Source organism: Sarcophilus harrisii, chromosome 2, assembly GCF_902635505.1.
Source record: "Sarcophilus harrisii chromosome 2, mSarHar1.11, whole genome shotgun sequence".
Classification (NCBI taxonomy): Eukaryota; Metazoa; Chordata; class Mammalia; order Dasyuromorphia; family Dasyuridae; genus Sarcophilus; species Sarcophilus harrisii.
The window spans coordinates 269752077-269762511 of NC_045427.1; the positions used below are offsets into that span (position 1 = coordinate 269752077).

Consider the following 10435-nt stretch of genomic DNA (forward strand, 5'->3'; position numbering starts at 1 on the left):
CTGCACTATCATCCAAGACTGTAGTGAGGAAAGCACATTGTAAGATTAGAATTCTATATAAAGGTGAGTTATTTAGTATAGAGGGCAACTAGGTGATGCAATGAATAGAGTTCTGGTTTTAGAATCAGGAAAATTCATCTTTTTGCAATCAAATCTGTCTTCAGACACATTTTAGCTGTATGACCCTGAGGAAGACACTTAACCCTCTTTGCCTCAGCTTCCTCATCTGTAAAATGAGTTAAGGAAGGAAATGGCAAGCCATTCCAGTATCTTTGCCAAAAAAATCCCAAATGGGGTCACAAAGAGTCAGACCTGACTGAAAAACTGCTGAAAAAAATTTAAAAAAATATTTATTATTGAAGATAGGAAGAGGGTAAGTGTGACTCTGGTTAAGTCACTAAATTTCTTGGTGCATTTCTCTAAGGCTATAAATTGAAAATTTGAAAGAAGGAATTTCCTCACCAAGAAAGGAAATAAGTGTCACAAAACTAAAAAAAGAAAAAAATATTCAAGATAAGCAGGTTTTTAACAATGTCAAATGTTTCAGAGAAGCAAAGAACAGCAACTGGATTAATGCTTTAAGTCAGTATTAAACCAATATGATTTAAATTACACAATATATGTATGTTAAGTGAATATAACACCAGTTTCTGGCCAAGCCTGGAGCATTTTATATAAGACCCTTCTAACAGGTGAAGAGAATGTTGAAGTGATGCTTCATGACTATGTGAGAGATGAGTAGATTCAAAAGCTTTGGAAAGGGGAGATATTCTTCATTACTCTTTTTCAAGATATACACATTTCTAGGCTTTCTTTAGGATTGACTCCAGGAAGAAAAAAGACTCTCTTGAAGATATATAATAAAGTCAGTTCTTTGATATATTCCTGATTTTCAGCTTGCTTCCCTAGAGACTTTGGAATGTTTCCCCTTTAGTGAGATTAACATCTTCCTCTAGGTTGAGCTTCGATAATTCACTCCCAGGGAAAGAGTTCACTCACTTCATGTGTTTTCTGGTATATTTTAACATATATAATTTCTGTGATTTCTGTTTGCTATTTGCTTAGATAAACGGACTAACTCATGATCCACTAATGTAATCATCTTTTGTGTAACTTGCATTTGGTAGGAAGGAACTATTAGTGATTGTAAGCTAATTGATAGCTTTCTAACCATCTTTAAAATATAGTGACCATGAAAGCTAGCAACTTTTTGTTCTAAACCAGTTGTGTTCCTAAAGCAGTATTTAGGAGGATCAATAGATATAATTCTAGTCCTATAGCACCTCTCTCAAAGAACAGAGTAACTAGCTTTGTGGTCCCTTTTTTTATTCCCTTCAGGACAGGAATCAAACTTTTCCTTGGGATCTAGTGGGCAAGATTTGAGATGTATTTGTTAATACCTCCTTCAAGCCACATTTATATAATCCTGATAAACATAAATATGTTATATGGATAATATACACCTTACATAAAGCATCATGGCATAGTAAATGGAGAGCTAGTCTTGGAATTAGGAAGACCTGGAGTTAAAATCCACCTTTCATATATGCCAGCTGTGTGACTTTGGGAAAATCAGTGAACCTCTCAGTGGGCAATTATCTAAGCCTGTAGATAATTGCCTGTAAATTGCAAAATAATTTCTATTCTACTTTGATAGAACTTTTGATCTTCACTAAGATCTGTTTCCCTATATTAATGTACAGCTTCTATATACAAAATACAACAATAATTACATAATTTCTCTGTACTTCGTACCTTCAGTATAGAGCCTTGAACGTTACAGATACACAATATATTTTTTAATTAATGAATTTTGAAGAGCTGATTAAAATATGTAGATGAATATCCATATCATACAGGAATGGATATAGAGAAAGTTCAAAACTTCAGGGTCATCACCTACCCTCTCTCAGGGTATCCTGAGAGAATCCACAGCCAATTAGTTGCTAAATCTTATAGATTTTATTTCCACTCCTTTCTACTTACTTTGGTATCACTTCTACCTCCCACTCCTCCCTCTCCAGTTCCCATCATACACATGTAATCTTCAATTGGTTTTTTTCTGGGCTATAGCCTCTTACCTGGTCTCCTTTCTGCCAGACTCTGATTTTTTTATATCTGTCTTTCATACTCAAGACAAAGAATTTAAGAAAACAAGAGGAAGGAAAAAGTTTCTTTCATTTGGGATACTAAAGGGAAATTTCATGAAAATGAGTAGCCTTACAATTCTAACAGACTTGGAATGGAAAATGCCAATTGTATCCACAAAGAGAACTAAGGAGACTGAATGTAGATTGAAGAATAGTATTTTCACTTTTTTGTTTGTTTTTATTTGTTATTGTTGCTTTTTCTTTCTTATGTTTTTTTTTCCCTTTTGGTATGATTTTGTGTGTGTGTGTGTGTGTGCTCAACATGACAAATATGGAAACATGTTTAAAAGGATTGTACATGTTTACCTTATATCAGATTGCTTGCTTTCTTGGGGAGAGGGGAGGTAAAGGAGAAAGGGAGAAAAATTTAGAACATAAAGTTTTTTTAAAAAATGGATGTTGAAAACTATCTTTATATGTATTTGGAAAAATAAAATGCTATTTTTTAAAAATGAGAAGCCTTACAAATAGGATTTTAATAAACAAAGGTTAAGAAGGAATATATTCTAATTATGGGTAAAGCAAGAGGAGAGTGCCTCTAAAATAATTTTCCTAAGACATTTCTGGCCATGTAGAAAATATAAGGCCCTGCATCATCTGGCCCCAGGCTATCTCTCCAATCTTAATTTTGCATTACTTTCTTTTATTTATTTTTATTTCATCATGTAACAGGGTTTGAAATACATTCTATGAAGCATGCATCATACTCCCTTGGATGCTTCTGGCTACCCATGTATGACTCAATACATGTTCCGTAGGACGTACCTCAACCAAATCCCCAATACAAACAAATAAATCTATCAGTTCCAGGCTATTTCCATTTTTAAAAAAATTCTCTATAATCCTATTGTTGATTGAGGACAGGCTTTCCCCTTTTCCTCCAGTTCCCCTTGACGATAAGGGCACATGTTTTTAAGACAAGCAACAGGGTTCAAGAATCATAATAGCTAACATTTTATAAAAGCACTTTAACCATTATCTCATTTTATCCTCATTACAGCACTATGAGATGGGTGTTATTATCTCCTATTTAAACATGAGGAAATGGAGGCTGAAAAATGTTGTGACTTTCCCAGTGTCACATAGCCAGTAAGAACACCAGGTCCCATTTGAATTCAGATCACAATGACCTGCCCCCTGTACCATCTAACTGTTCAGACAAGCAGAACAGAGAAAAGCTTAGAAGTATCCATGAAAACTGAACCCATTTACCTTGTCTCATTAGCAGCCCTCTGTAACCAATCAGATATCTAGCCCCAGATCTTTTTGTTTTAAAGAAGAAACACCTGTATGTTGGAATTACTTCTGTTCTTTAGAATCTTGAGTGTTCTTCAAAGCTAAGCTCAAGTAACACCTCCTACAAAGAGGCCTTTCCTTCCAGTTGCTAGTGATTCCCCAAATTACTTTGCATTTATCTATTATGCACATTTATATTTTGCATATATGTGTGCCACATAAACACATATGTAGATATTTATATATAAACATATTTTATACACATACATAATACATAGTATGTATGCATATACACATACACATAATGATGTATTATAGTATATTCACATGTATATATAAATGTTAGTATTATAATATATACATATATTAGTATTACTATATATATATATATATATATATATACATACATATTGTGACATACTGGTGTTGCAGTATATGTTTATGTGCGTGTATAAATAAATGTTGGTGTTATACATGCATGTGCACATGTATACATAAGTAGTATAAGTATATATGATATGTATGTAAATATATAAACACATACATGTATATATAGTCATATACTTATATAGGCATGTGTTTTCTTCCAGTGGGATATGTATTTCTTAACAGCAGGACCTGTTTTATTCTTGTCTTTGTACCCTCAGGAATGAGTACAGTACTTGGCACTAGAAGATGCTTAAGAAATGCTTATTTAATTTTCTAAAATTCGGATTGTTGTAATTTCAGATCATGAACAGCATGGTATGCTAGAAAGGATGAGGTATTTATTACCAGAGAGTCTGCATATGAATCCCAGCTCATCTGCAACTGTGTCACCTCTGAGCAAGTCACCTCAGTTATCTCATAAACAAAATAAGAGAGCTGAATTTGATAATTACTATGTTCCCTTTCAACTCTAGATATAAATATGAAATATTTTTAATGTAATAAGGGGACTTAAGCCTGGAAGGAACCCAAGTCATCCTCTCATTCAGCTGCCTCATTCTACTTGTGACAAAGCCTGATAGGGCAAGGGGTAACTTCTTGACAATATGAAATGGAGAATCCCTTTAAAGGTAGAGAATTGTCTTTTGCTCTAATATAAAGCCAGATGGTCTTATGTGTCATTTAAACTGAAGTATAAGTATCATTGTTGTTTTTTATTATTATTGAATATGCAAGGATAAAATTTGATCACACTTTCTAACCATAATATGCTAATTGTTTACTGAATTAAAATTAATCTTCACTCATCAGGATCCCAATATAGTCTTGAGATAGACAAGTACAAAGAGAAAATAGATATCACACAAGATAGTATGTTTATAAACATGCTATCAACATGCAGATATACAAAGCATTTATTGAACACTCAGCAATGAACTAAGAGTTGGGTATACACACACATACATATATTTATATATATACATATTTTATATATATATGCAAGCAAGATGACCTCTGTCCTTGAGGAATATATATCCTAATGGATAAAGACAATACATAAGGGAATGAAGAGATCCATGAGCTGTGGAGCTTTATTTGGAGGTGGCAATTGCCTTGAGAAGCCTGGTTTCAAGCAAGATAAGGCCAAAGGTCACCTATTAGAATCAGACATCAAAGGAGCAGAGACTCCAAGGAAGATGAGTATGGTATCACAAATACTGGCAAAATGATAGGAAGATGGTATTGTATTTGTCTACTGATATATGTACAATATAAAACCATTACAGAATGAGAGAAATCTACTTACTAAGGACTACTGAAATTCAAAACAAACTACCATTCATCTGCTCTAGAATTTAAACAAAAACAAAATGACTTTCCCTCCAATAACATACCTCCAAATACTTTTCAAAAGAAATACTAATTTTAACCTGCTGTGGCTAACTTTTTCCCCCTGCTTTCTTGGAAGCTGGCTTCAGTCAAACTGCCTCCTGAAACTCTCATCACTTTTCCCATCAGACTTTTCCTCCTGGAGTATTAGGAAGAAAGCTTGAGGGTTTCCTTAGGGCAAAACTGAATTGCCATCCTATCTTAACCATCTCCTGCCCTCCCTGAGGAGTTTTGGAACTAGATTTTAAAATGCAAGTAATGCCAGAGGCAATATCAGATTATCTGTGTGTCCATTATCTTCACAAAAGGAAGATGACAAGATTCCCATATAGCAGGTTCAGAATGACAGCCAGGGTAGAAACTGCCAGAGGTAAATAAAGAAGATGATGCAAAGGTGACTATCAATTCATATTAAACACATGGCTTCCCAGAGAGGGCATGAGGTTAACTCTTTCTAGTGTAAGCAAAATTTGGATTCTCTATGAAACAAGGGCAACAGTCAATCCTTTACTGAACAGAGAAATTGCCCCTCTTTAAACCCAAATCTCTGAAATGGATTCTCAGAGCAGAACAACCAGCCTGTTGAGAATACAGGAAAGCAATATCCACTTCTTTTCTTTACAAATGACTTGAGATAAATAGAAACAACACAACAAATTCAAGGTTTAGAGAAAAGAGTAATTCTGGACTTAGGAATCTTAAAACTTGAGATCAAATAACAGAAGTTTTCTTAGTAGTTAAATCAAAGCCACCATTTTGCTTATCTGAGGCTCAGTTTCCTCCTCTGTAAAATGAAGGTGTGGGATCAAATGAAATCCTTTCAACTCTAATATTCTAAGAATCTAATTTTAAGTATCAGATCTCAGGAACACGTTCTAATCAGGAATGGTTCCAGTATGAACCCCCCATCCATGCCAATTTCATTTAGTTTTTCTAAGAATCCCATTTCCTAATAAAAGATGTCAGGAAAGGCTAGCATGGTGCTTTAAGATTTAGTTTAGGGAAATTTATACTCTCTGGAGAAATACATACATTCAGACCTTCCCAGAATTAACAACCTGTCAAGGCCTTTGGCTCCATCTCAGGATAAGAGATGAAATTTCATTCCCACTTGTGAACATTTTTTTTTTATTAGACTATATGGATCAATGTGGAATGGGGTGGAGTAGTTACAATTTTGAAGGTTCAATACTTAACTATTTTGGGTATACAATTAAGATTTCATAAACATGCATACACATTCCATAGGAAACTAACAATTCAGCATATTCTTACATTGCAAGAGTGACCCTAATCCCCACCTCATTCCAATAAGAGATCTGAGTTTTCTGAGACCAAGAAATGAACCAAGTCACATATATTCTATAGCATAGCTTCTTAAACTGGATTTGCTGCTTCATATGCAGTCTTGTAACTAAATGTGGAAGTCATGAAATTATGATTTGTTGTCAGTAAATGTTTGATTTGTATACCTATTTTATATACCTATATGTCTGGGGTCATATAAAAATTTCTTTGGCAAAAAGAGATTGTGAATAGAAAAGTTTAAGAAGCCTTGGTCTAAGGAAGGAATTGTTAACTATTCAGTGTCAATAGACCTCTTTGGCAATCTGGTATGTCCCATGAACTCCTCAAAATAATATTTATTACATTCATAATTGAAAGAAAAGATAAATTTCAATTACTGTTTTTGAATATAAAGACAAAATTTTCCCCCCCCATCCAATTTCACTTTTTCCTCCTTTCCCCCAACCCTGCAAAATCTAAGGATCTATAGCTTCAGATTAAGAACTCCTGTATAGCAGGCTCGTTAGTTTTTTAAAATCATCAGCAGAACTATATGAGTCCTGGAAAAGTTTCCAAGATGCATCAGTACTGTGAAAGAGGGGAATGCTTTTTGCCCTTTGGGTTCTTCCCCCCTTTTCTTTCCCCTCCTCCCTCTCCCAGATACACCCTCTTTACCCCTTGGGGATATATTAAAGCTTAAGCAACTGAAATAGCCCCAGCCCCAGTAATTAAAACAAGCAGCGGCAGAGTTTCAAGGGCTACCATCCTTCGCAAAGAAAACTAGGATCCTGATGGCCACTCCCATTAGGAGAGTTTTGTTCCTTTGGGGTAAAAGGAAGGTACACAACCCTAAGTGTTTGAGGAAATGTAATCTCCATTTCAAACGTTTGGGGGAAGGGGGAAAATCAGATGCTCAACCAGCCCGGAAGTACCTTTTTTTTTTTTTTTTTTTTTTTTTTTTTTTTTTTTTTGCTAAGTAACTGCATCAGTCCACACCCATCCATGCCCTTCCCCCACGCTTAGCACTATCCCTCACTTTCTCTATCAGTCCTAGAAGAATCTGTTTTCTGCAACTTCCAGTAAATTGTACAGATTACCATCAGAGAGGGAGTAACTGAAAACGAATCACTGATACACTTACTGCTTTTGGTTACTCTATATTCCTTCCTAACTCTGAAAATTATCAAGCAAAATCTATCCTAGCTACTGATCTCCTCAGTAGCAAGTTTTCTTTTTCTTTTCTTTTTTAAAGGAGTCAGTAGATTATTTTCCCCAGTATCATTCAGCCACTTTGGTAGACACTTCCCTTTTCCCCATTCCTATTTACTACTTCTCTCTCCCCTGCCTCCCCCTTCCCTCTGTCCCCAGTCACCTTATCTCTTCGGATCCTGCTCTGCTCACACCCAGCAATCCCAGAAGAGCTTTCTGCTCCCATCATACAATACGAGAAAGCAAGAGATGAACAACTCACACTCCTAAGTGCTTGAAATGAAGTAAAACTACACTGACCTCTGCCATGTTGTGTAGTTTTTAAGACACCATCCCGAGCTTAGCCATAATGGAAACAGATAGATGATGCAGCTCAGATAACCTAACTGATGGCTAAGGACTTTCTTAGTACCAGATCAGGGCATTATGCTTTTCTTAGTGTAAGGAAGAAAAAGAGGCTTTTGGAGCCAGTTTTCCTAAGTATTACTAATTCTTTTTAAATTTATTTTTTTAAAAAATACTCATCTCTGATAGAAGAGGCTTGGGAGATGCTATTCTGTCTGTCTACCAGACTTTCCTCCAATACAAACTAACAACTCTGCAGCCCTGAGCCAAAAGACCGACCACTCCCTAATTCCAAGTGCACATATTGATCATTTGAACTGACATATGCTTCCTCCTTTCTCCCCTTCAGCTCCACTGGGGAAACCCATTTCTATGTTCATTCCCCAAAACAAAGAACAACACACTTCTGATTTTCTTTCTTCCTGTCAGATAAGAGTAATGACAACCACCACAGCATTAGAATCAAGACTTCTCGAACTAAACCCAGAGACATAGAAACCAAAAGCTGTTTATCCAGAGTTGCAGAATTTGGTTGAGGTTATTATATCTGGACCAGTGACATTCCAGAGAAAGAAAAATGTTTGACATAAAAATTGAGGAAACTGGTACAATTCAGCATCCTGGACTTTGGTTAAGGTGAAGTGAGGGACATCAGCTACACCATCACTTAAGACATGCCATCCCAGGGGTTCCACCTTTCCCTGAAATTGCCGCAGAGAAGAGACTTGTTCCTTTCTCAGCTAAAACTCAGTCTGTAAATAATTTCTATAACATTTTCCAGAGAAACTTGAGCAAAAATGCGTAGGAATAAACAATATCGAGAGAGTCTTTCAACTATTTGAATGTTTATAAAAATGACTCTGAGAAACTATTTCATGAACCATGACAACTGTATCATTTAATTCAACTTTTGTTTGTCCTTATAAAAATAAAAAAGCCATCTAGAACACTGTATAAGATCATATTTCACATTAGTGCTGTGTGAAATGCTTATTCAGCACTAGTTCATTACAATGTGAGTGAAATAAGGGAAATGAAACCCAACGGAGGTAAATAATAGATTTCATGCTGCAAACCCTGAAATGTTTCTTAAGTCATAAGAGCAAAGAACTCGTTAGTGAGTCAACATTTTAAAGAGATACGTATCTCTTATTCCATTCAAATACAGGGCAACACTTATTTCAAAGAATGTTTTACTGCCATAGTAAATTACCATATACATCTGAGCCAATCTAAGGAGGATATTCAAAATGACAGTGAAGAAACAAAAACAATTATAAACATTTTGGTTCCTATGTAGCTCTTGTAGGCCTTTGTCTCAGCCTAGTTGCCTGAAAAACAGATTTAGGTAAAACAGTAGCTTCCTTCCCAGTCCATTTTAAGCAGGCAGCCTTCCCATGTCTCTGCCTTGGGAAAGACAGGAACTAACCAACAAAACAGCCGTGCAATTAAGACACAGACATTTAACACTTACCATCTCTTGCTCTAACCATCCTCTTTTGATGTTTACGGCACATCTGTAGGATGCAATACTAGGAGATGCCTTGTTTGACCTGCTGCATGATGCTGTGACATCAGTTCAGATGATGCAGCTCATTATGGGAAAGACTGCTGTTGCCATGGCAACTGGGATGTGCTAGGAATCCTTACTGCATTTCCAGTGGAGCCCAAGACAATACGGAAGCTCTGTAAGAAACAGACGATGTGCAAGATTTAAACGGAAGGAAAAGAATTGCTCCTTGGACAAAAATCTATGGGTTTAAACAGATTTCCATAAAAGCACTCCGACCTCTGTGATTTAGAAGAATGAAAGATCAAAATTGTGTCATACTTTATATCATATTCATTAAAAGAAAAAAATAAATCTGGGACATGAAATTAGTGTTAAGAAAAAAATTGCAATGCAAAAAAAATTTCCAGTTAAAAAATTTAAGTGTTTTGTGATTCATCTCCCAAAATTATAATAATATAGTATTTTCAGATCATGATAAGAGTTGTTTCATGGCCTGCCTAAGAGCCTTTAAAATAGGAATTGATGAGGACAGAAGATGAGAAAGCAGAGAAATCTTTAAAAGTAGAATTTAAGCTGCTAAACAATAATTTCAGTTCTAAAGCAAATAGGTTCTTATTCTGAAAACGTGAGCAAATCACTAGCCAATGAAAACCTCCCCTTATCATTTTCTGCTGTAGACCAACCTACAGTACCTTCTGCATGCAGAGTAGCTCTGGCTTTCATCTGACTGACAGGCACATAAATGAAGGTTTAGAAATCTCTAGAGACCATCCACTAACTGGTTGGGGGAGAACAGGGAACTTTATGTTGGCTTTGGAGTGAACCCTATATTATATAATGAAAATGATGAGATAGGAAGCAAGGAACCCTTTTCTGA

General features: G+C 35.6%; 1 protein-coding gene across 1 annotated transcript in view; it reads right to left on the bottom strand.

Moving 5' to 3' along the window:
• The window catches only part of AKAP6 (A-kinase anchoring protein 6), a 560862-nt gene extending 551146 nt beyond the window's left edge, over positions 1–9716 (bottom strand). The window contains exon 1 of the mRNA XM_031952248.1: positions 9520–9716. The gene's annotated coding sequence lies outside the window, so the exon portion shown is untranslated. The remainder of the gene's footprint in view (positions 1–9519) is intronic.
• Between the last annotated feature and the right edge of the window lie 719 nt (positions 9717–10435).